This window comes from Callorhinus ursinus, unplaced genomic scaffold (genome assembly GCF_003265705.2).
Source record: "Callorhinus ursinus isolate GAN/ISIS: 27379988/994484 unplaced genomic scaffold, GSC_fseal_2.0 scaffold4, whole genome shotgun sequence".
Lineage (NCBI taxonomy): Eukaryota > Metazoa > Chordata > Mammalia > Carnivora > Otariidae > Callorhinus > Callorhinus ursinus.
The window spans coordinates 121088637-121116549 of NW_027397066.1; the positions used below are offsets into that span (position 1 = coordinate 121088637).

Sequence of the window (27913 nt, forward strand, 5' to 3'; positions counted from 1 at the left end):
GGGGGGGGGGGGATGGGGACCAAACACTGTAACAACCACAAGTATTTAATGACCACTCCTTCGGTGCTACTCAAACTTTAGTGTGGATATGAATCACCTAGGCATCTTGCTAAATGTAGATTCTGATTCAATGGGCCTGGGGTGGAGTCTGCGATTCTGCATTTCTATCTAGCTTCCAGATGATGCCATTACTGCTGATCTGAAGACACACTTGAAGTAGCAAGGCACCACATGATACTAGCTCTGTCCTCAAGGAACGCATAGTCTGGCAAGGCAGACAAGCCATATGCCCGTGAAATGAATAATTCAGGATATCACTGTGCCGCATAAAGTATGCTGGAGTGATTTTAGACTTGGCTCTGTTTAAATCTACTGTGTTTAAACTTGCAAATCACGGAATCAAACTGGACCTCAGTTTCTGCATCTGTAAAATGAGAGTGACAGGCTGACTATCATGTCCTTCTCAACTGCTAAATTCAATCTGTGATTAAAATTAAGATTAATTACACAAACAGGGATAATACCCACTTACACAATTATCCATTATATGTGTGTAATAAGAAAAGAATTATTTCTAATAAAAATATACATTTAATGATTTCAAGAATGTACACAAAATATTGAGTGGAAAATCAGTTTAATTAACAATACATATAATATTGTCTGATTTTAAATTGTCTTTGAATTCATGGTTAATTCTAACTCTTCCTCTTTATCTGTGTTTTCTACTATCAATAGGTGTATTTTTATAAGAAACCCCAAATCTATAAAAGTTAGTGCCCATCCTTGTCAATCCCTGACTGTCCCAACCCTACCCAACTGCTCCCCACCTGAGTCCTGAGCGGGGAATAGCTTGGTCCGTCAATATGTTTGAAGCTTCCTTCTCGTGACTGAGCAGAATCTGGAATTAGTTTGTCCAGTGTTCCTGGAGGTAAATTGAGACCCCTGGGAACTGAGCTACCATTTCATCTGACTGGCCTCCTGCCCAGCTTCTGGTTTTCACCCTAGCTCCCTGTTGGGATAGGAGCCCAGTCCTGAACCCCGGCCAAAAGAGCTGTAGCCCTTGCTCCATTTAATTCTTGCCAGCCCAGGAGACAAACCCTGCTAGGGGTTCCACCACCATTACCATCCCAGCTTCCCCAGTTGCTAGATTGTCTGCTTTAGCCCTGGGAGACCTCCCAGAATTGCAGCTCAGATAACAGCTCAGATAATGGTATATCCAGCAAAACCTGAGAAATTCTCCCCCAGGCCTAACACATTAGCCTGCCAAAAGCCTTTACAAATGACTTCTTCACATTCACAAGTAGACTGACTAGAAATACAGCAACACGTCTTGCAGGCTAATTCACTGTACTGACAAAAACAGCAGCTATAGCTTAAGAGGTAAAATGTATTCACTCTTCAATCATCGTAGGAGCACACACTTTAATATATATCTCCATGCTTGCATTATTGGATGATTTGTGATCATATAACATCTTTGGGACTTGGTCTCCTCATCTGTAAACTGACTGGACAACTCTCAAGTCTGTTCAATGAAAATTCTAGGTAAATTTTTTTACCAAGCAATTATATTCACTTTTTGGACCCATTCTGTTTCTCCTATAGTGTTCTTACTGCTAAGTATAGCCATGATCTCACATGACTTTTTTTTTTTTAAATAAGATAGAGCAATCCTTTATTTTTAGACATTTGCACAAAGAAGTTTTCAGTAAGTCAACTTTCCAGCTGAAGAGAGAACATGAAAATCAGCTTCCAGCCATCAACTCTGCATAGAGCCTAGGATCCTCCTTGCCCAAGTGGTGAGGTGGAGGTGTGTATTTAGCTTATCCTGCTGCCTCCTGGTGTAACTCAGGCATTTCATCATTTTCTGCCAAAGGAGACATTGTAGGAAATCATCAAATTCAATCTTGCGCTTTCTCTGCACGGATACCACCAATTCCAGGTGCACATTCTATCCAATTTTTTTTTTTTTTTTTTTTTTCAAAAGCATGGCATTGACCTGGAATCTTGTTAGGCTGCTCAGCACTTTGTTAAGGCCCAGCCTTTTCTGCACATCAAAGAAAGGTATGGTGGTCCACAAGGGTCTCCTCACTGGCTACTGCTACTGGATGGTCTCTCACACTATTTTATAGTTAGTTCTACATGTGAGTTGTTTCCCTATGACTTCCTTGAAGACAGAGGTTTTGTTTTACTTGGTCCTTGTAGCTGAGTTTCTTACACGGTTATTAGCTTGCAGTAGGCTTCAGTAAACAATGAGTGAAATGCAAATACGAATAACTAAGTCACAAAACAACACCCAAAATACTCCACACATGAGCTAACTTTGTGAATTCAGTTTTCTTTATGGTTCTTAACAGTTCCTTACATCCTGAAAAAGTCATTTTTAGATAAAATCAGTCATGTTGTACTTCATCAGAGCAACCTTAAGATCTTTTGGCTATTTGATAGTAGGAAAATGGAGGGGCAGGGCTATTTGATGAATTAATATAGTCTACCTTCTTCCAAACTGAGGGTTCTAGAGGGGAGGGAGATGGTGGGATGGGTTAGCCTGGTGATGGGTATTAAAGAGGGCACGTATTGAGTGGAGCACTGGCTGTTATATGCAAACAATGAACCATGGAACACTACATCAAAAACTAATGATGTAATGTATGGCGATTAACATAACATAATAAAAAAATAAAATCCATATAGCACTTGGAAAAAAAAAATATAGCCTACCTTCTTCAAAAGGAACTTAGGGCAGTTCACAATGCCCCACAATGCACCAAAAGAGGTTGGATCTGGCAAACTTCACCTGAGGCCCAGAAGCCCTGAAGCTACCTCCCCAGAGAGAGAACTGCTCACATGAATTTGCATGATAAGAACAGAGGCACCCAAAAAAGCACCAGAACAACAAGGCAAATGACGAACACATCAGGCTAGTGGGGGAGCGGTAGTAATTTTCTTCCTGATGAACTGACCTCAAAGATTCCTTGGGTCACTTGAAGAACATTTGGTAAAATATGTAAATACTAGTTTTTCTTCTTACCTCTAGTAGAGAAAAAGTACTTCGATAGCCTAGCAGGAAAGAGAGTTGTTAAAAAATAAGTTTCAGAAAAAGGTAAAGTCATGGTTCCCATACAGCTATTAAAATGAACATGGGTTAAAGAATTTTTTTTAATCAAATGATATGAGGGAACCAGGGAGATGTTATAAACCAGTTCAAAGGAAAAGTCAAAACAGCACAAACTCATAAGGATTAAAGGAACATTGCAAATAGGGCAAAACTAGTTTCTCCATGTGGTAGAGGAAGTAAATTAAAATTACTGCTGGATCAGACATAATATACAGATCTTTTAGTTCCCTACGACTTACAGAGTGGCAGAATAGTGCAAAGACAATGCACTGGGCTAGAATCTGATCATCTGGAAGGGTATGCTGTGGATAAGGTTAGTTTTCCATCGAAACACAAAAGTTTTTCTACAGCGTTGATTTGACCTTCGGCCCTAACAGCTTTCTTTAAACTAACAGATGTTTTGGTCATGTTTTGGCAAGCAAATTGCTGTCACTTCATAACTGGATTCTCAACTGGTATCTGAGATGCCAATATTTCATAGTGTTTATTAAAATAATGCCACACATGTAGCGGAACAAACCTTATATTTTTAAAATTCTTAGGAATCTGACATTCTCTACTAGGTATTCTCTACCTCTGAACAGAAACAGGACACAGGGTTTTCCTAATAAACAGGGCCAAATTATTTTCTCAAAACGTAATACTGACTCTGCTCAAATACTCAGGTGTGTATTCAGTTGACACCCTAGGGTGCTGTGCCATGAACTACGGAAGACAATCTGGGCTGGAGAAGGTTTGAAGGCTGGTGTTCTCTATTACCAGGCTTTGTTCATACTTGCAACAACAGCTTCAGGAGTAGCATCTCCCTGATGGGCCCACAGTATTTCCACAGTTTTAGAACTGTTCTCACTGGTGTCTGTGCTCCTTTATGTCAGCTGCCCAACTGGCAGAAACAAAGGTACAGCCCTGCAAGGAAGACTGTAGAGGCAAAGGCAGGAACAGATTTGCAAGCTGAATGCTTCTTCGCTCTGCCACCATCCCCTGGCAAGCAGTGACCTCACCCCTTGGTCATCCTCCTCCTGTACCACCATGGGGGTCTCCCCTTGTTATACTACTTCAACCCAGGCACAGGGGAGCCTTTGTTCACTATCCTAACTTGTTTTGTGGGTGTATCTATTCTTTGGACTTCATTCCCTCAGTTCCCTCCAGGAGCTCTGCTCAATTCCCTCCCAGCCTGCACCACTGCTTCTCAGGAATGTTTCTCTTATCTGTTTTCCGGTCAAGGCAGTTGGCAGCTTTACTCAGAATCTAAAGACTCATGTAATCTTGAGCAAGGCGGCTGGCAGGAGGGATTAGGATCCCCTTCTCTAAGCAGGGAGGAGGGTGGTTCCTAGAGAGCCAGGCACTCTGTAAACTACCAATGAGCTGCTTTGACCATAAAAGCAGTTCAGCCTGGCCTCTGGTGAATGTCTGGGTTTTTTTTGGGGGGGGAGGGTTTGTTTTGTTTTGTTTTGTTTTTAAGTAGAATTGTATCCCCAGTGGACCCACCACCGTAAGTTAGCTGCAAAATATACATTCCAATAGCTGAATGAGATGACCTGTTGTATGGGGTTACTTAGTATTGTTCATTTAAATACTGGAGAAAGTCTGTCAAATACAATGGTTTTCGTTGTAGCACAGTTGATGCTAAACTGTTCTGACAGTGAGTAGGCAATAGGTTCAGCAGCTTCTAAAGGAAAATCGTGGTTCATATTAATAAAACCATGTCATCAGCATCGAGAAGGGCGCATTCTCTACCAGTTACTATGCCTTGCAGCATCCTCCCATTTATTTAACAGCTGTATCAAGTTATATATGATGGAGCAATAATGCCAAATTAGGACATTACTCTGTTTTATATACATTTAGAATTGGAATTTTGCCCTACCCATAAGGAACTCAGAATGTACACCAGGATTATAGAATTTAATAAACAGATTCATTCAAAAGATAGTCATTGAGTGCATTGTTGTTCTATGAACTGGAGACACAAAGATAAGTAAGACATGGTCTCTGTGGAGAAGACAGTACCAGTGAGTATTACAACATTTTCACAAGGTTAGAAGATGGCTGTCAGTCATTGCTGTATTCCTGGTGTCAAGGATTTCTGAAACTATTAACTTAAACAGAAATGAAATTCAGTGATGGTACGATGATACATGGTCTTATGGGAGCGCTAATATGTGATCTGATCAGAAAACAAAATCATTATAAAAAGTCATATTATTTTAATTCTGATATTTTTAAATAAAATAATAAAAGTAACATGTTTATTGTAAAAAAAAATCATCCTCAATCCCATCACTTTATTATTAACTACGTTTTTTTTCTGAATAAAGAGAGTAATACTGGTAAGTACATCACTCCTAAAACCTGTTCGTTCTTCATGTAAGATATATTATTTCCTTAGAGCTAATTCAGAAAAAAGGATTTGCTTAAGAACAATGGCCTTTGTTTCATTTCTTTTTTTAAAGCTTTAAGTGATAATAAAAGAGTAATTAGATCCCAATTTAGCAAATGACTCAAATCTATAGAATACACGTGACCCTTGAGCAACACGGGTTTGAACTGCACAGAGCTACTTTCACAGATTTTTTTTTAATAAATACAGTACAGTTCTGTAAATGTATTTTCTCTTATGATTTTCTTAATAACATTTTCTTCCCTCTAGTTTACTTTATTGTAAGCTAGTATATAATACATGTAACATACAAAATGTGTATTAATCAACTTTTATGTTATTGGTAAAGCTTCTGGTCAACAGTAAGTTTTGAGGAGTCAAAAGTTATACATAGATTTTCAGTTATGTGGGAGGTCAGCACCCCTCACCTCCATGTTGTTCAAGGATCAGCTACACAAAGAGATTTGTGTATGATTCTAGAGCCGAGGGAGACAAACTCTTACACTATTGGAGATTAGTTCCACTATGGTTCCTTTCAAAGAAGCCTTCCATAAACAACACTTTTTCTACATTCATATTCATCATTGGTTCTATCAATTCAACCTGAAGTCTTTCACTGAAATCAATCATAACCACCCTTTTCCCCCAAAAGACAAACAGGTCATAAAATTATCCGAACTTAGTAAGTCAATGAGTCATTCCAGGTAAGCCATTTGAAAAGTTTTTTTATAAAATCAGCAGGACATATTTGACTTCTCAGAGTATTTCTTGAACCTGATGAAATATTAAAGATCAATGTGAAATCTGAACAGACCAATTATTGGTAACAAAATTGAATCAGAAATCAACAATTACCAAAAAATAAAAGTCCAAGACTGATGGCTTCACAGGTGAATTCTACCAAATGTTTGGGTTTTTTTTTTTTTAAATCTTATTTATTTATTTGACAGAGAGAGAGGGAGAGCATGAGCAGGAGACAGGAAGAAGCAGGCCCCCCCCCCGCAGAGCAGGGAGCCTGATGTGGGACTCGATCCCAGGACCCTGGGATCATTACCTGAGCTGAAGGCAGATGCTTAACCAACTGTGCCACCCAGGCGACCCTACCAAATGTTTACAGAGTTAATACCTATTCTGCTCAAACTATTAAAAAAAAAAATAGAAGAGGAAGGAAAGCTTCCAAATGCATTCTACAACCCCAGCATTACCCTGATACCAAAACCAGATAAGGAAACCACACACAAAAAAGAGAACTACAGTCCAACATCCTTGATGAACATAAATGCAAAAATCCTCAACAAAATGGGAGCAAATTGCATTCAAAAATATATTAAAAGGATCATTTACCATAATCAAGTGAGATTTATCGCAGGGATATAAGGGTAGTTCAGTATTTCCAAATCAAGCAACATGATATACCACATCAACCAAATGGAAGGATAAAAATCACATGATCATCTCGAGAGATGTAGAAAAAGCATTTGACAAAATTCAACATGTATTCATGATAAAAACTCTCAACTCACCCATTCATGATAAAAAGTGGGCTTGGAGGGAACATACCTCAACATAATAAAGGCCATGTATGAAAAACCTACAGCTAATATCTCATTCATTGAAGAAAAACTAAGAGGTTTTTCTCTAAAATCTGGAACAAGACAAGAATGTCCATTCTCACCACTTTTATTCAACACAGTACTGGAAGTCCTAGCCACAGCAATCAAACAACAAAAAGAAATTAGAGGCATCCATACTGGTGAAGAAAAAGTTAAACTATCGCTATCTGCAGATGACATGATACTATACGTAGAAAACCCTAAAGACTCCTCCAAAACACTACTAGAAGAGATAAATTCGGTACAGTTGCAGGATACAAAATTAATAATCAGAAATCAGTAGTATCTCTATACACTAGTAATGAAGTAGCAAAAAGAGAAATTAGAATAATCCCATTTACAATTGTGCCAAAAATAATAAAATACCCAGGAATAAACTTAACCAAAGAGGTGAAAGACCTGTACTCTGAAAACTGTAAAACACTGATGAAAGTAACTGAAGATGATACAAATAAATGGAAAGTTATTCCAAGCTGGAATTGGAGTGGAAGAATTGATATTGTTAAAATGTCCATATTGCCCAAAGCAATCTACAGATACACTGGAATCCCTATAAAAATACCAACAGCATTTTTCAAAAACCAGAAGAAATAATACTAAAATTTGTATGGAACCACAAGAGACCTGGAATAGCCAGAGCAATCCTCAGAAAGAAAAACAAAGCTAGAGGTATCACAAGTTCTGATCTCAAGATATACTACAAAGCTGTAGTAATTAAGACAGTATGGCACTGGCACAAAAAACAGACACATAGATCAACAGAACAGAACAGAGAGTGCAGAAATAAACCCATGCTCTATGGTCAATTAATCTATGACAAAGGAGACAATAATGTACAATGGGGAAAAGACACTCTCTTCAATAAATGGTGCTGGGAAAACTGGGCAGCTACATGTAAAAGAATGAAACTGGACCATTTTCCAACACCATACACAAAAATAAACTCAACATGAATTAAAGACCTAAATGTGTAACCTGAAACCATAAAAAACCTAGAAGAGAAAACAGGCAGTAATTTCTCTGACATTGGCTGTAGTAACATTTTTCTAGATATGTCTGTTCAGGCAAGGGAAACAAAAGCAAATATAAACTACTGGGACTACATCAAAATAAAAAGCTTTTGCACAGGAAAGAAAACCATCAATAAAGCAAAACGCAACCTACCGAAGATATTTGCAAATGATGTATCAAATAAGGACTTAATATCCAAAATATATAAAGAACTTACAAAACTCAACACCAAAAAACAACGAACCTGATTAAAAAATGGACAGAGGACGTAAATAGACATTTTTCCAAAGAAGACATACAGATGACCAACACACATGAAAAGATGCTCAACATCACTGATCATTAGGAAAATGTAAATCAAAACCACAAGGAGCTATCACTTTAAATCTGTCAGAATAGCTAAAATAAAAAAGACAAGGAATAACAAGTGTTGATGAAGATGTAGAGAAAAGGGATCCTCATATGCTGTTGGTGGGAATGCAAACTGGTGCAGCCACTGTGGAAAACAGTATGGAGTTTCCTCAAAAAATTAAAAATAGAAATACCATATTATCCAATAATTCCACTATTACCTATTTACCCAAAGAAAATGAAAATCTTAATTTGAAAGGATATACGCACCCCTATGTTTATTGCAGCATTATTTACAATAGACAAAATATGGAAGCAATCTAAGAATCCACTGATAGATGAATGGATAAGGGAGGTGTTTTTTATATATATGTATATATATATATATATATATATATATATTTGTATTTTATCTATATTTATTTATATTTTATATATACATATTTATATTTACATAAATATATAAAGTATTATGCCATAAAAAAGGGTGAGATCTTGCCATTTGCAACAACACAGACAGACCTAGAGGGTACTATGCTAAGTGAAATAAGTCAGACTGAAGAAAGACAAATACCATATAATTTCACTCATAAGTAGAATTTTAAAAAAACTAATAAACGAACAAAAAGCAGAATCAGACCTGTAAACACAGAGAACAAACTGATGGTTGCCAGAGGGAAGAGGGGTGGGGGGTTGGGCAAAATGGTTGAAGGGGAGTGGGAAATACAGGCTTCCAGTTATGGAATGAACAAGTTATGGGAATAGAGGGTACAGCATAAGGAACATAGTCAATGATACTGCAATAGCCTTGTGTGGTGACAGATGGCAGCTATGCTGGTGGTGAGCACAGCATAATGCATAAGCTTGTTGAATCACTACGTTGTACATCTGAAACTAGTGTAACATTGTGTGTCAATTACACTTAAGCAAAAAAATTAAGAAAATTTTAAAAAAATCTATGCAAAAAAATCAATGTGAAAAATGCAGATTAATTTCTTTTTTTTTCAATATCAAAAGAAATGAGTGCAAGCTTTTTTAAAAAGGGCTTCTTCTCTGGATTAGCACCCCAAAATTCAACACCAGGTTTTTCTCTAGTTTACCTCAATCTCTCACTTTAGCCAAGTCATCTCTTTGTACCTAAGTTTTCTCACACAAATCATACCAACCACTAGAAGGTGATGAAAACCAAATCGTAACTAAGGATTTAAGAGGATAAATAGGTTTAAATTTTTAGGAAAAAAATAAGCTACAGATACTGAATAAGATAGCAAAGGCATCACAAATGACTGCCCCCTCACATCTTTAGCCTATAATTTCTTCACCTCTAAAATGAAGGATTGAATTAAATGATATCTTGGGTTTCATGCAGTGGCAAAATCCAATCACCATGTTGTTTCTATTATCATGAGAATTATGCCCAGAAAGGTAAGAAAGAAAACAGCAGACAACCGACATAAATAGTATACCCATGGTAAACATTTCTAAAACACTTCCAATTTAGCTTCTTCAAATGGAAATGAAATCCCAAGGGGGTTTAGCTGGTGGTGAAAGGGTACTCTGAAAGCTAGTCTGACTTGCACACAAAGTCAAGGAATTAATGTAGGCAGAACCACAACAAAGTGGACATGGTGGCAGAGGGACTCATTTAGAGTAGACTAGAAAGGAATTTGCTATTTCCTCCACTCTGGTTTTATTCAAACCAATAGAAAAACTGTATTTAATAATGCAATATCCAAGCAAACACAGCACTAGGCATTCCTCTAGACCATTTATAATGCTTCTTGGGTGGCTGAAGGCCCTCTGCTTCCAGTGCAGTTGAGGTGTGTACTAATGGCTTAGTACAATGAAGTATCTTAATGGCATATTTACTGAAGCACTTAATCTACTCTTGGGGGGTGAAGAGATCAAGTACATCCCTGTTAAAGCACAGAAGCTTGCTAGAGACGCTATAATGGCTGTTGCAGGCTACAGTCCACAGACTCACCCTGTGGTTTGCTGATAACCTCGACTTGTCAAGCTATAATTTGTCACCAGGCATTTTGAATTAGAATCTAAGACATTTCATCAATACCTGTCAATCCACACCCAGCAAAGAAAGCAATACAGTGTCAAGCCAAGGATCTCACTTAACAAGCTGGCCATAAACCTGTCATGGGTTGTTTTTACTTAGCTTCCCTTCTTTTGCTGCTTTCCAAGCCAGAGCCCACCAAATACTCAGGGTTAAACAGAATCACTCTGAGTTGAGAGAAATCCCCACAGACTTCCCCACCACCCATCTGTATAACCTGTGAGAAAACCGGTGAGCCCATAGGGCTTTGCCTTATCTGTTTGTTAAATAAAGACATTTAACGAAGTAATTTTGAGAGCTAACATTCCATAATTCTATCTCATTTTTCCAATTTTTGCGTCGAGGAAATTTGATTTTTCCTTTTTTTCTAAAATAAAATCTCTATGGTACACGAAAAGCTGAAGGCACCTATTTTAGTTTTACTCCTTTAGGGGAGTATTTAAAGAATGAAACCAGGAATGGCTGCTATTTAAAGAAGTAGTCAGAAAAAGAAAAGAAGATAAAAGTTATGACTTAGAGGAAAACTGTCTTCAATGAAATAATGTCCCATATGAGTGCATCTTCTTTTTAAACGTATCTATGTAGGTATAAATACCATGCCAGCATCCCCGTGTTATAAACCAGCTCACAAAAGAAGGGATCGACCCTGTAAATGAACTATTTTTATTGCAGTTAAGGAGTTTAAAAACAAAACAAAGCAAAAAACTAGCTGTGGAAAGGATCTGGGAGTTGAAAATCCCTCCTATGTACAATCTAAGGGAAAATATATAAGAATAAAACTATATTCAGCTTCACTGTTGGACACCTAATTACTAATCATATAATCACTGACCATGTAATTCCTAGCATTTCCAGTGCAAGCAGCAGAAAGAGGATTCAAATGTTCTTAAATGTTGGCCTATGGAGCTGAGTAGAAATCCAGTGTAAAGACCCTATACCCACTCTGGTTTTCTCTATAAACAATGACATGAAAAACAACACATTTGGTCAATAATTTCTAGGTTAGGGAAAGGAGGGGCAGTATACAAGACATCTGGTTTTATAACAAGGGTCCAATGGGGGAGGGCAGGTGTGAGTTGAAAGAGCAGATTCTGGAACCAAGCTGAGTGACTTACCTCTTGGTCTGAAACGGACAGAACACTTTAGCTAAGTCATACACAGAAGGAACTGAATCCCTCCTCTGGGAAGTAGCCTACTCTTAGGCTAGAGTAGGATTAGACTAGTTATTTCTACGTTCCTTCAAGTCCCTTTTTTCACTGATTCCTGGAACTTCCAAAAACTTATCCAATTAACACACATGCCCAGTCTGAGGGCAACTCTGCCACAAAAAAAGCCTCGCATCACCCACAGTTCCATCTCCCCTCAAGTTTACTCAAGATGCTGGCCTTTCAGGTTTCTGAGCTCAAATTTTCATCTCAACTACTCCACCTCCTAGAAATACCTAACGGACTATTAAAGAATTGGCAAAGAGTAAAAGAAATATTTCATAACTGGTATTTTTATTTTGGTTAGAAAAATTCACAGGTTATTTTAATTCACTGCTATTGTTCTAAGCCCATTTTAGAAGAGCAGTTAGGGCTGGAATTTTTTACTTCGCTTTTCTTTAGACTACCTGCAAATCATTAAAAATGTATCCCCAGTTGGTCCCACAGTTAATTAACTGTTCTTTGCAAAATCCATCTGTAAAGATTCAGTATAAAATGCATTTTATTTCCCATTTTGCTTGTGATCCTCAGTTATTTGGTGCCTCTGCTTAGGCTAATCTTGACCTAATTCTCATAAAAATAAACACAGTGATGTTAGAGTTCACAACCTTTGGGCATCACAGTTGCATTCTTGGGGCTTACACTGCTCTTGTGGGAAGACACAAGAAAATATAGAGCACCCAAGTTCTAGGAAGAAGTGACTTGAATTGGGTGCAGCCACGCCTAGATCCCACTAAATGAAGAAGGTGTTTAGATCTTAGACCCCCAAATTAAGAATCTCCTTCTGTATCATGTTGAAATGTTCTCTGAAGTTGGCATTTATTACATGCTTACCATCCAGCGGCAATAAGTTAAATGTGTGTTTAGTGATAAGGCCTCCACCAACTCCATTCACACTTGATCCTGCACTTCTGAGACCCAGAACGTAGACAGGAAGAGAAAACAGTCAGTTAACGGAAGCAGACTGAGCATTTATTAACTATTAATTGTCCATCTGATGAAGAGTGATAGTCCTAATGATTCCATAAAGGTTCAAAAAGTTAGTATCAATAATATGAAAACCCAAGAATGCACATTAAAATAGAACCTTTTCATTGGCATTTGCTTAAGGAATGAGTTGAAATAAGGCAAGAACACTAGATTAAGAGTCAGAAGACCTGACTTAATCTGCCTGACAAGATTGCTTTAAGCATCTAAATGAGGCAATGGCCATGAATGGCCCTTAGAAACAATAAAGTGCTTTAGAAAATATTTGAATAATTCACTTTCCTCTTCTGTGTGCAGAGAATGAAATACATTTTTAAAAGAAACTTTTATTAAAAAGTTTCAAAAGGACTATAAAAGATTCCCAGTAAAATTTTCGACTGTCCTTATCAGAAACATAAGGGAAGAGGGGAGTGAGGTAGCAGCTGCTCAAGGGATCAGAGAACAGAGAGCTCAAAATTCTGACATCAGGGAGAGCACTGAAAATACTTGAGTCTTTCTAAGAAAGTTTGAAGAAAATAGATTCACAGTTTTCCACACGACCTAATTTCAATTTAATTACTGATTTTTTAACTACAAAGCAGCGAAATATTCACACAAGCAGAGCTATTTATTGGCCACCTCAGGGCACTTGTCCTTAGATTGGCCCCTTCTCACATCTTTACAATGTTTTTGGACACCTGTGAAATTCTGAAGGCAAAAGAAAATGTCTGCTCACATCCCTATTCATGCCTCAGGGTCCTATGACCCAACATTATTACTAATTTATTAATAATTATTAACTTATTAATAATTATAATACTATATTCATAGTGGGATTTAGATTAGACCACATTTAGATGACAATGGATATATGAAGTTGGACATATGAAGTATTATTTTAATTGAGATTATGCTAATTTATGATTTATTGTGAAGCCAATGAAGGGCCCTAAAGGTCTAAATGCCTCAGGCCCAGAATTACTTAAACGAGGCCAGAACAATCAAACACAAGCCTCAGTATGACCTAGAAACAATAATTCAGGACAAAGTTTAGAGATAATGTGAGTTTCTCTAAGAAAGACTGGGGGAAAGAGATCCTTGCTCTTTACAAGCCTCAGTTTAAGTTAAATCACACTGATTTATTCTCAAAGTTGTAAAGTCACAACACAGTGATGCAAGCCCCCCTATTCTGTAAGAAGTCACAGACAGAAATATAAGTGAATACTCTTCTCTGTATTGAATCAATCTCTCCTGCTTTCCATCTCTCCGTCCCTCCAGTCCTCCCCTCCATTCTTCCTTTTCTTTTTCTAAAAAGCAATGGGCTAAGTCTATAAAGAAATAGGAAGCAATATGGCCTGGCCACCTTTCCGTATTTCTTTACCCTTGCATCCCCATCCTGCCCCGCCCCCTCTCCTCACAGTAGTGATGTGAGAGGGAAGGTTTTATTCGTTTAGGTCAAAGGTGAGAATCCCAGGACGATATTGTCCTTTTAATAGTCTTTGGTATGACAGAAAAGGTAAAACCAGAGGCCGCATACCTCTCTTATCCACACATACCATCAACATCAATAGGTACTCCACCACAGCCTCAGGCAGCTGAATTCTGACAGACATTCTGCCCTCCGACCACTCCTGCATCCTGATAAGCCAGCTGGCTTTCGACTGCTCATCTATTCCTTCTAGTTCCCTCTTCTCTACTGTTTCTAAACACAAATCAGCTAAGCCCTACATATTTCATCACAGCTACGTGAATGTTTCTGATGCTTAAGGAATATTAAATTTTTGATTACTGCAAGGTGGTATCAACACTAGATGGTATTTAATGGAGAGAGAGGAAGAAAAGTTACTTCAGCAAACATTCAACTTCATCATTTAGTAGCTGTGTGATTTAGTCAAAGCAATCAATCTGTTTCTTTCATTCTAAGAAGGGGAGAATAATAACTATGAGATTATTACAGGGGTTTAATATGATAATACATAAAAAATGCCTCTGAAGGACTGGCACAGAGCGAGAGCACTGGGTAAGTGTTCACTGTTTTTCATGTTGCTATGAGGACAAGAGGGAGTCTATGCCAGCCAGCAAGGAGACCACCAGGCCTCAGTAAACCTCTGAAAGAACCTGGATGCTTCTGCACGCCAGCCCTTCCTTCCTCTCATACTTCAGTATTAAAGATGCGTGTGAACAAGATCACTCAACAGCAACGCTTGCACTGAATGTGAACAAAGAAAATCAGTGGAGAATTTGATTGTGAAAACACTGAAAAGGGCCTTTTTTAGCATGGAAGATGATTCATATTTAACCTGTGGCTATTCTGGGTAAAGCTAGAATGACTGCCCAGATTGGAAGTAGCATAATCACCAGAGAGGCTGGAGTATGTGGTCAGCCATATAACATTTTTAACAGGCATGGGGAAACAAAGTCTAATATGGAAAGAGCTAAATGTGAACAGTAGTTGAAATAACAACTTACTCCTTCTTTAATATGGAAGACTATCTTTTCACTTGACAAATGCCCTGTGTAGCTTCTGTTATGTGAAATTAAAAGATACGGTACAATTTCATTATGGTGATAATTCCCTTTGCAATCATTTTTACTATGAAGCATTTCATATAGTTTTAAAATGTAGAGAATATAATAAACCCTTGGGTATACACCACTCAGCTTAAGAAATAAAACATTACAAATGTAACTGAAGCCTCCCCTAATGATCTCATTCCTAATTCCTCTTTCCCCTAGACCCCAAGGTAGTCGTCATACTGAATTTGGTGTTATTTAGTCACATGGGATGCATTCTCAAGGTTACTTTCTCAGACCAAGATAAAGAGGCTAGTCTTCTATCAATATTTAGAATGAATTATTCCCTTTGTGCCTCTGAGTAGAATTTATGATGTGGCAAGGTCTAGCAACATCATAATTTTAAATTAAATCAAAAAAGGGAAAATATCCTTATTTTAAGGCCACTCCAACTATGAAATGCAATGTCCTTAAAAAATAAAATGAAATCAAGGCTATCTGGAAATATGTGGAGAAAAAATTCTATCGATGTGGAAAGAATTCAAGATTTGAGTTTCAATAATATGGCAGACTATACATTAAAAAATCTTTTCTGCTAGATTAGCTGGAAATGCTGAGAAAAACTACACAAACTATAAAGCAACGCACAGCTAAGCCCATATAAAAGAAAAATATCCAGGTGCCAGGAATATTGAAGCAACTAAAAACAGGACTGGCAAATGAGTAGGCTACTCTGCATTTGCCTTAATGATGGGTGGTGAGTAACAGTTGCAACCTAGGAATTTGGCTTTTAAGGTAATGCAAAGGACAGGAGATGAGAACTTGGCTCTTACAAGGTGGAAAATTGAAATTAAGATCCCTGCATAAAACTAGAAGGGCTACAATCTCAGTTGGGGGCAAAAAAAATCTCCCCACCAGCAAAAGAAGACAATAGACAATAGGGAAACTGGTTTATCTGGGGTAACATAAATCCCTTGGGAATGTATAATCTGGGCCTGCACAACAAAAAGAGAATTGAATTTATGTCACATGTGGTCTAGAAAGCCACAAGTCAAAAGATTATGAAGAACTAAGTCCTAAGCCAAGGATCTCCAATGAGTGCACACAGAAGTAAATCCAAAACTATTTTGAAAGAACACTAACTCAAGTGGCACAGGAATTTTATAGATAAATTCATAACCCAAGATTTAAGGCAAAAGAGAAAACAAAAATAGTAGATTAAAACACCCAAGAAATTAACACAATAGAAATGTCTGACAGAGACTACTAGATAATCATGACTAAAAGAATTATCATATAAACTAATTAGTCTAAAATTCCCTAAAATTCTAGTAACTAATACAAATCTGCATTCCTTAACATAGACAAAAAATGAAAAATGGACAAAAAATGAAAAATGGATGAATAGCCATTCAGGAAAGATTAATAATTGTATTTTGGGGGAAGATAAGGGCAAACCCAGAAACAGGAAATACTCAATTATTTACCACTGAATTACTTTGGCACCACCTAAGAATATAAAGTTGTAAATGCACTTAATAGTTAGCTACTGGAGGATAACATGGCCTCCTTTTGGAAATGTGCAAACTCAGGCTCTTTCGTCAAAAGTATCTGCAAAAACATTGATGTGGAGAAAGCACCTGTATAGGATCTGGAGGATCCTGGTCTACACATCAAAATGAACACAGTAGTTTAAAAGTTGGACGAGGTGGTAGTGAAGAAAAATGTCATACTCACCTTTAAATTTTCTCCTATATTTAACTATTTGTAATTTAACTCTATAAATTTATATAAAGATTTAACTTTATAAATTAATAATCAATATATTCACCATTGTCTCCTTACCTAATTTATTATTCTGAGGTCCCATGTAATAGATACCTATACAAACATCTCAGCATGATATCTATATTTGTTTGTTCATTATCTTTTACCTAAATCTCCTCCCAGCCACATGTTAGCAAACAAAGAATTCTGCCTATTTTATATTTCCAGTCATTTCTTGCCACTTCTAATGCCATATTCCTATCTGGCCCCTCATATATACCACCTGGGCTTTTCATTTAGTCATCAAATATTTCATTGCAAGGTTACTATCTATCAGGTACCATTGTTCCAGATGCTACATTACTGAGATTCTTTCAGAACCTATCTTTATTGCCTCCGATGCTTCCTGCTCCAATTGAATCTTACTGATTTAACCTTCTTAAAACACATATCACTCACCTACCTATTCATAACTCTTCAAGGGTTCCCTGAAAGAAGATACAAGCCAAACTTTTTACCTTGACTTTAAAAGGCCCTCCAAAATCTGGCCCAAAACTACCTTTCTAAAGTTTTCTCTCACCTCTCTCCTAGATGTTTACTTGCATGGGTTTGAGAATTAATATCTTCCACTGCTTCTTGGCCTTTTGGCTAAGATCAAATGAGAAGCAATATCTTCCTTTTTTTAAGTGAGGCTCGAACTCACAACCCTGAGATCGAGAGTCACATGCTCTTCCAACTGAGCCAGCCAGGTGCCCTGAAAGCAATATCTTCCAAATAAGCCATATAGATTTCTTCCTCCCAGAAAGCCAAACTGAGTAAAAAACAAAACCCAATTATATTCAATTTACAGAAAACATATGAGAAATATAAGGATATGAAATGGTCAAGAATAAAAGAATGGAAAAAGATGTAACATTCAACACCAATCAAAAGAAAATTGGTATAGCTTTATTAAATCAGAAAAGTAGCTTTTATGGCAAAAAATAAAAACAATACTAGAGACAAAGAAGTACATTCATTATAAATGGTGTGATTCATCAAAAAGATATAACAATTCTAAGTGTGTATGTACTTAATAACATAGCTTCAATATATAAAGAGAAAATTGACAGAATTATAAGGAAAAGTAGACAAATCCACAATCATGTGGAAGATTTTCAAACAACTTTCTTATTAACTGATAGAATGGGCAGACAAAAAAAATGAGTTGAGTATAAAATATTGGGCATAATTAATAAACCTGATCTAATTAACATACATGGAGCACTGCAACATACAATTTTTTATGAAACACTAATAAAAATTGAGCATATGCTGGGCTAGTAAAGCGAGTATCAACAAATTTCAAAATATGTTCTTTGACCACAGAGTAATTATGTTAGAAATCAATGATTAAAGATATTTTGAGGGGTGCCTGAGTGGCTCAGTCGGTTGAGCATTGGACTCTTGATTTCAGCTCAGGTCATGATCTCAGAGTCATGGGACAGAACCCCTCATCGCGCTCCACATTCAGCAGGGAGTCTGCTTGAGATTCTCTCTCTCCTTCTCCCTCTGACCCTCCCCCGCTAAAATAAATAAATAAATAAATAAATCTTTTTTTTTAAAAAAGATACGTGGAAAATCTCCATATATTTGGAAAGAAAATGATGAAATGTACTTCTAAATAACCCATGGGTCAAAGAGAAGCATTCTAATAGATAATAGATATCATTCTAACTAGATGCTAGTGGATAATTATGTATCAACACATATAAGATCAACCAGACCTGTACTTAGAGGGTAATTTACAGCTTTAAGTGCAAATTTTAGACAAGAAGAATGCTGGAAATCAGTAATTTAAGTATTCATCTCAAAAACTTAGAAAAATAAGGCAAATTAGCCCCAAAGAAAATAATAAAGAGCAGAAAGTAATGAAATAGAATACATGCATTAGAAAGGATAAAGCCAAAATTTGTTTCATAGAAAATACTAACAGAATTGATACATTTTTGCTGAGACTAATGAAAAAGAAAAAGGATATCACAAATAACCAATATCAGGAATGAAGAGAGATCTAATAAAACAGATCCTACAGACATTATAAAGATCATAAAATGATAATATGAATAACTTTATGCCAATAAATTTGAAATGTAGACAAAATGGATAAACTCCCAGAAAAATACAAATTACCAAAACTTACACAAGAGGAAGTACAAAAATCTAAATAATTCATCTATTTAGAATTAGAAATCAAACCTATAATTATGTCTTCACAATGAATATTTTAAGTCATTTAAGGAATTACTCTAAGCTCATACAAACTCTTCCAGAAAACAAAAACTTTCTCATTTATTGTATGAAGCCAAAATAATTCCAATACCAAAACATGAAAAGGACAGTACAAAGGAATACTATAGGCTAATCTCACTCGATGCAAAAACCATTGGTGCACATGGATGAAAAATTTCTAAACTAATTTTTACCAAACCAAGTTCAGTGATTCATAACAAAAGATAATGCCTATAGTCAAGTTAGATTTATTCCAGAAAGATGGTTATTCAACATGTAAAAATCAACCAATATAATCCAACATAATAATAAAAAAGAAAAAAATCATATGGTTATTTCAATAGGTGCAAGAAAAGCTTTTTATACCCTCAGTATTCATTCATGATTTTAAAACAAACAAATAATTTTGGTAAACTAGAAATAGAAAAGACTAGCATTAATTTTATTAAGGGTTTCTTGAAAAAAAACCTAAGCATTCTTGGGAAAAACCTAAGCAAACATCATATAAAATGGTGAAATCTTAAAGCTTTCTCATTGGGATCAGAAACAAGGGAAGAATGACTGCTTTCAACGTTCAATTTAACATCTCAGACTTCTATTTAATACGTTACTGGAGGCATAATTAGTATAATAAGAAAAATAAAAGTATAAGGAAAGGAAAAGAAAAAAGAGGCATCATTTAGAGATGTAAAAAATCCAAAAGAATCTACAGAAAAATTATTTTAATTAAGGGGAAAGTTAGAAAGTTGCTGATTATAAAATAAATTTACAAAAATCAATTTTACTTCAATTTACCAAAATAAACTTCTTTAAGTATCATTTGTAATAGCATCAAAAATATCAAATTCCTAGGAATAAATCTATAAAAAATATACAAGATGTCTCTCAAGAAAACTATAAAACCCTATTGAAAGACATTAAAGTCTCAAACAAATGGAGTCTTCTGTAAATCAGAAGAATCAATATTGAAAACTGTTCTCATTGATCTATAGATTCAAAGTAATCCCAATAAAAATTCTATAGTTTGTGTGTGTGTGTGTGTACGTGTTTATGTGTAAGCTGATAAGCTGAATATAAAATGTATATAGTAGTGAAAAAGGCCAAGAATGTTTGAAATAGTTTAAAAAGAACAAGCTGGAAGAACTTGATCTAGGAGAAAAAAGTGGTTGAGAGGGGACACAGAGAGAGCTTCCAGGATACTGAGGTGTTCTAATCTTTGTAATGTACCTAGGCGTCTACCTTGACCTAATTCATTAAGCTGGTGTTTGGTGCACTTTACTGTATATACATTATGCTTCATACACACAACTAAAAAGAAAAAAGGCTAAAAAAAAAAAACTGACAAAATCAGCCAAAGATTATCATAGATAGGACTCAGGTGCTCATCTAATTCCTATACAACCAAGTAACTTTCTTCTAGCTTGCAAATAATAAAGAAAAATTTCACATACAGAATCTTCCCATTAAAATATTTCCTCTTACTATATTCACTAGCTACAGAGTATATGCAAAATGGTTACTATTATTTAAAACAAGAAACTGCTTAGATTGTATTGTTTCTTCATATCACTAGTATATCTCATGCTTCAGTTGACACATCTTTAAAAAGAATTATAGTATGAATAATACTGTTTCAAAGCCTTCTTCAGTTTTAAAATAAGGCTTTCTTATTTTGAATCCAAAAGCAATTAGACATAAGACAAGCACAAATTGGACCCAAAGGAATGAGGTTGTGTTCCTACTAACGATGATTCTGTTTAAAAACACAACATGCCATATTCCAAGAACTCAAATATTTTTGTAATGGCCACTTGAGAGCCTTATTTGGAGCTGTGTATGATTTCTGATGGTCTTGCTTACAAGTGTATTTTTCTAAGAATTCCATTTATTATCTAAATCTCTGGAATGGAAGAGGGAACCTGGAACAATGGATCCAAACTGGGTGGACATTTCTATGATTCCACAAGCATCGATCTCTAAGGAATGCCCTTCGGAAAAACACAGATTTCCACCCGGCTTTTTACCCCAGGCAAACTTCTGATAACCTTCTCCATGGTTTCAATCTTAGATAATATTAGATAATCTTAGACAAATATTAAACATTTTAATTTACATAATAGTATGGTATTTGGAATACAAATGTTCCAAAAACTAGGGTTTTTATTCCACAGTCTCCTTTACAACTTATAATGGTAGAGGGTGTTAGGCTACCCATATTGCCTCTTTTCTTCTCCGAAGTTTTAATATAGCATTAAATGTAAGAAATATATAAGAGTATGGATATAAAACCATAGTTATAACAGGATAAGAGTAAACTTTTACCACATCCTACCCTACCTTTTTTTCCATCCTGTAACTTAAAGATGTTACAGATTACTCAGGTTAGCACCCCACTGTACTACAGTCTGAAAATAACTTCCTCACTCCTCCACAAATTTGTAATTTTCCATGCCTAAAATGCCTCCCCATTTCATCTCTCTCTACTTAAATTTGCATGTTTTGGAACTAGAGTGTAAATTTAGGAACACTTTTTTCCCCAATCCTGATGATTCCCAACTAGAGAAGTTTCAATTCCTTTACTCTGGACCTCTCTCCAGCCTGTCACACTGGCCCAGAGGAGGTTAACATCTGTTTTGTGAATATAGGAAGAACAACTGAGAATATATGGCTCCGTTCCATCCTCCTTCTTTGAGAGAGCATCCTGCCCCATTCAGTGTGCAGCGAGCCATGACATAAATCTTAGGGATTCATTATCAGAAACCCAAATTAGCTAAGACTCCAAAAGACATCCATCAGCCTTCAGGAAAGAAAGTAATTATTTCAGCCTTCATCTTCACTATTTCTCAAGTTGTACAGAACCAAGGAAGGAGGCCTCTTCAGATAACCTTGTATACATGAGTGTCTTTCTCTTCCATAAGAACCTTACAGCTACACTAGGCATTGGTGGTATCTGGTTTACTCAATATTACTTCATACTGAGGATGTGTGAATGTCTCTGTGTGTCCCTAGCCATCATCAGCTAGACCAGAAGTTCTTCCTGAGTAAGACATGTGTTTTCTCCTTATTTGTATTCTACACGGGATTTAAGGCATTCAATAGTACATGTTGTTTGAAAAAAGATGCAATATTTTTCTCCTGGGAACTAGAAGTAATATAATTGATCACAGCATTGTAAGCATCTTTTTTTTTTTTGTTTGATAGGAATGAGCAATCAAGTATCCATAATAATTAAAAAATGACACTGTGGATTATTCCCTTCTAAGTAAATCTTTATAAAATGTATGCTTTCCGGCCTTAGTATAGATCCTAAGCCAAACTACTTATCTTTCTTCATTGGCACAGTATTAACTAACTTGATTAGTTATGTCATTAAAGATAGTCTAGAACAGGAACTTCTCAGTGAATCAAAACAGAGAAAGCTTACTCATTGTGGCCTGAGAGAACAATACTGAAAAGAGACAAGTTTGGTGCTAGCAAAATAGTGCTTATCATAAAATTCTAAACGGGCAAGACAGGACATCAACAAGAAGTAGCTACCAGCAGCTAAGGGATTCAGACCTAGATCAGGAGTAATAAAGGGTCTAGTAGACTGGCTTAGAACTAGTTAGATATGGCAAGTGTGCTGGAGCTTCTCTTCTAGTATGATACTCACTTCCCGCTTCTGGAAATGTGTGTCTTAAAGAACTTACAGGGCTGTTCATCTACTCCAGCTTGCAACACTGGAAAGTTATATCAAGAATGTTTTCCTTTTTGGTAAGGTTGAAAAATGCAAGAAATAAGTTTTGATATTTTGCATGGGCTCAAAAGGACAATGTAGTTAATAACTAAAAAGTCTGTCTTAGCCCCCACCCACTGTAACAGAATTTACAGAATTGAGAGGGTCCTACTGCTCTGTGTGGGAACATTCTATATAATTGCTAGCATGGCAGGGTATAAGTATATGGTAGATAATAAAATGCAGATGCTAAAAAGGGGTTCTAAGTTACCACACAGGCGGTATTGCAGAACTAGTGGTTATCTTCCCAAGTCCAGCAGAATTCATGAGGGAAGAGGGGGGAAAACAGCCATGTCTTCCCCATAGATTTCTCAGATCAAACCACATGAACCAAAGACAAACTAATAACAAAACCAGCTACTTTTTGTTAAATACTTATTTGCCACACACTGTGCTAAGCGTTTCCATTTATTATCTCACTTAATCCTCTGAGATGAGTACCGTTATTATTTCCAGTTTGCAGATGAGGGTGTCGAGGCTTAGAAAGATTGTGTGTGGCACATACTGCTTACTGTTTACCTCATATCTAGTCTCCCTTCTTCCTCACAGACAGAATACTGTTTGTAGTTTTGTGTGTGTGTGTGTGTTTTTGGGGAGATGATGTGTTTTACCCTAGAAAATAGTAGTTTGCCGAAGGCAACAATGACAATCGTGCTCCTTGCCTTCCCAGACAAGCTTGCCTCTTGGGTAGAGACAACCGTATGACCCAGTTCTGACGAGACTCCTGGGGATAACGGAAGACAGATACGGCCAGTGCTACTCGTCTCCCTTCTCTCTCAAGCGCCAATGTGAGAGTTAGGATGACAGCAACTATTTTTTGACCATGAGAAGGACCTAAGAATTCTCAGGAAGCCAGTGTTATGAAGCTGCTGCACCAATGAAACAAACATGGATCTCCAGACTTTTTAATATACAAGAAATATAAAAACTTATTTAAGTCACTGTGGCAGGGATTTGTTATTCATAATTAAACATAGCCCTGACACAGTGATTTTGTGAAAATGAGATATAAGGCTTAAAGTATGTCAATACAAGATCTTAGAAAAACAATGTATATTTACTTCATGCCTACTATATGTTGAGAACTGTAATAATGCATTCCTTGTCTGACTCTGTCTTCGGGAGTTAGCAACATACACGGTATGACATTCATATGTTAATACAGTACTGGCAGAATACATAAGTACTAAGAGGATTTAGAATAAAAGAATTACCAAAATACACAGGATTAAAATCAGATAAGTAAAGGCATTCAAGGGAATGACTTTTGAGCCAATTTGTTTAGGAAAGTGGTATCAATTGTTAGAACAGTGACATTAAACGCCATTAGATGTTACCTATAAAATGGTAAAATGAGAATAAGGGAGTTGTGTGCATAAAACAGACAAGCATATTTGCTGGGCTAGAGCAAAAAGTCTGAGAATTCATATGAAAAGGTTATAAAAGAGGCAGGGAAGATGTATGGCCTTGAAGGGATGCCAAAGGACTTTGGGTTTACTTACATAGGTAAATTTATATAGGTAATGTGGAATTAGTATAGATTTTACAGAAAGCCGTATGATGGAATATTGTTTGGATAATTTTATCTTTGCATAAACTAAAGACCAATGGTTCAGCTGGGAGCTTCCTGCAATTGGCCTAGAGAGATGCAAATGGAGTGAAACTAAAAGTGATAATTAATATGGAGAAAGAATCTGCAGAACTTGGCATTACTGAGTATGGGAAGATGAAGGAGAGGAGTCAAAATCATACCCGACTGCCAGTCTAACAACTGAAAATTTTAAGAAAAAAAAATGGGTTTTATATTAACAGCCCTAATGACTTAGAAAAGAAATAAAACTTCCAAAGAACAGGTTACCTGCATCTCCTAGTAGTTACTGAATGCTACCTAAAACAACAGCACTTTAAAACAGCCAAATTCCTTTTCTTTGTCTTTGGTAAACACCTGAGCTTGTTATAACTTAAGAGCTGGATGGCTTCTTACCATTCTCCCTTTACCTAGGCTATCCCTGGTTCATTTTGTAGCCATATCCATTTAACATGTGATTCTTACAAATTTTAACAGTTGAAAAACAAACAGCTGGCTGAACTCTCTGCTTCAGTCTTTTGGATTCTTTGCTTCTTGGTAAGTGATCAGTATTTTGATACTGCTGTAGTAATAACAGGAAATGATCTGTTAAAATCTGGATCTCCAGCTATAGATGAATGCCAGAGTAAAGAGGAGAGCCAGTCTCAGAATAAAGTCTATAAAAACAGTTTGGGAAGTTATTTCTAAGACCACAGGGAGAGAATCATAATTTACTCTCAACATCAGAAAAGCAAATGCAGAGTGGAAGAATATCTTATGATGATCACTGAACTCTTATCAGTGGAAAGCTGATGGCCACAAACACAGTAATTATAACAACTGAGATGGTAAATGCTAGAGCTTCAATAATACATGAGGTGAAATACCATTTCCTGAAATAAAAATTCACCCAGAAAAAGGTTTCACAAGCAAGTAGAACACTTTTAGATTGGTCCAATTGTAATTTTGCCTATATGTACAAAATAGTAAGTTGGTTCTATTCACCAGATAGGACAAGAGAAGACAAACGATGGTAATGGGATTAGCCACAGAAGAGAGAGAGGGCACTTTCACCTGGGGAGTCATAGAAGTGGGGAAAGCCAAACGATGTGGGCAAAAGAAGATAATCTTGGTTTAAAAGATGCTCAAGGCAAAAGTTCCACATATAATTACAACTACAAAGTATTATTTTCCCTAATGCTTTAATGTAACACATTTTACAAAATTTATCATTTTTTTTTAAGATTTTATTTATTTGACAGAGAGAGACACAGCAAGAGAGGGAACACAAGCAGGGGGAGTGGGAGAGGGAGAAGCAGGCTTCCCGCTGAGCATGGAGCCCGATGCGGGGCTCGATCCCAGGACCCTGGGATCATGACCTGAGACGAAGGCAGATGCTTAACGACTGAGCCACTCAGGCACCTACAAAATTTATCATTTTAAAAAGGTAATTGACAAAATAAACTAGTAACCAAGAATTCAATTAATAAAAATAATATATAAGTCAACATTTTATTAAGAATTTTAGAGCAATAACAATTTTCTAAAACACTAGAATTTTACACTCATAAAAATTTATACTGTGGTGTATTAATCTAGTGTATTACATTAATTGCTAAGTTAGTAGTCATAATGGCTAGAAGAACAGAAGGCATGGTAACTAAAATTACTTTCAAGATTGTCAGTGTTTTAATTGTTGGAAACTTTCAAACAAGAGTAAATGTACAAAACATCACTTAATTCTTAAAACACAAATCATCTGTTTCAAATTAATTGTTACTCATAAAAACAATGATAGTATGGATTCAAGAATAGGCTTGAAAAGTAAATAACTAGATATTACAAATAGTCTTTTAAAAATTCCACTTTCTCCACAAATGTCTTCTTTAGTTTCACCTCTGTCTTCCTGAACAGAAAGTCAACTCTCCCTTCCTCTATACCCTTACCCATCAATTAGAGATCTTACCACTCTAATTTCTGATTTGGCTCATTAGAGATTATTTCCCCTAATAGATTATAAGCAACTGGAAAGCAAGGTCTGCATCATATTTATCTTGGTCTCCTTATTAAATCTAACTTAATACCCAATATCTACTAGTCTTTTTTAGAGTTGCCCATTTATTAGTGTTCAATGAACCGCTGTATTTTATTTTATTATTTTTTTAATTTTTAAAGTTAATTTTTTAATGTGAGTATAGTTAACACACAGTGTTACATTAGTTTCAGGTGTACATCTTAGTGATTTGGAAACACTGTATTTCAAAATTCCAGTTTTATACAGCTTCTTATGACAATATTTCCCCAGCTACTGAGCTGATTTTGAAAGTATCTTACATTTAGTTTACATGTGAAATTTAAAAATTTAAATCTTATAACTGCACAGTTTGTCCAATACTCAAAAACAAATACTGATTATGAATGAGTGAATTTGCTGTCATTGTTTCATTAACTATTAAAATCGCTCTTCAATCTTAGTTTTTTATTTTCAGATCCTTTCAGTAAGACATAGAACTACTTCAAATCTAGCATCTTTGAATGATTATTCTGTGAAACAGGTAGAATAAGCTATTTTTATTGAGGTTTAATTGACATGCAATAAACTGCACATATTTAAAGTGTATAATTTGATAAGTTTTGGAATATGTATATACTTGTGAAACCAGTACCACAATCAGATTAATGAACATTTCTATGATTCCCCCAAATAGTCCATCTCTCCTTACTTCTCCCAACTCCCTATCCCACACAACCATGGATCTGCTTTCTGTCATTTGATTTGTTTGCATTTTCTAGAATTAAAAAAAAAAAAAGAATCAAATAGTATGTACTCTCTTTTGTATGGCTTCTCTCAGCATAATTTTTATGAAAATTTACCCATGTTGCTGCATGTACTAATTGTTCATTCATTTTTATTGCTGAGTACAGTATTCTATTATATGGATATATGACTATTCATATATGCTCCTATTGATCAATTTTTGGGTTGTTTCCAGTTTTCAGGTATTACAAATAAAGCTATATATATTCTTTGTATAGACATATGCTTTCTTTTCTGTTGGGTAAACATCAAGAAGTGAAATGACTGGGTCATATTAATAGGTATATGTTTAACTTGTTAAGAAATCACTGAACTGTTTTACAAAATGGTTATATAATTGCAACTTCACCATCAGTGTGAGGTCCAGTTCCTCCACATCTTTGCCATTGCTTGCAACTGTCTTTAATTCTAGCCAGTCTAGCAGCTGTGAAATGGTATCACACTGTGGTTTTAGTTTGCATTTTACTAATGTCAATTGAAGCTGAG

At 36.0% G+C, this 27913-nt stretch overlaps 1 protein-coding gene across 2 annotated transcripts in view; it reads right to left on the minus strand.

The window, feature by feature from the left end:
• The window catches only part of ANAPC10 (anaphase promoting complex subunit 10), a 225128-nt gene that overhangs the window by 106192 nt on the left and 91023 nt on the right, over nucleotides 1-27913 (minus strand). The window lies entirely within an intron of this gene.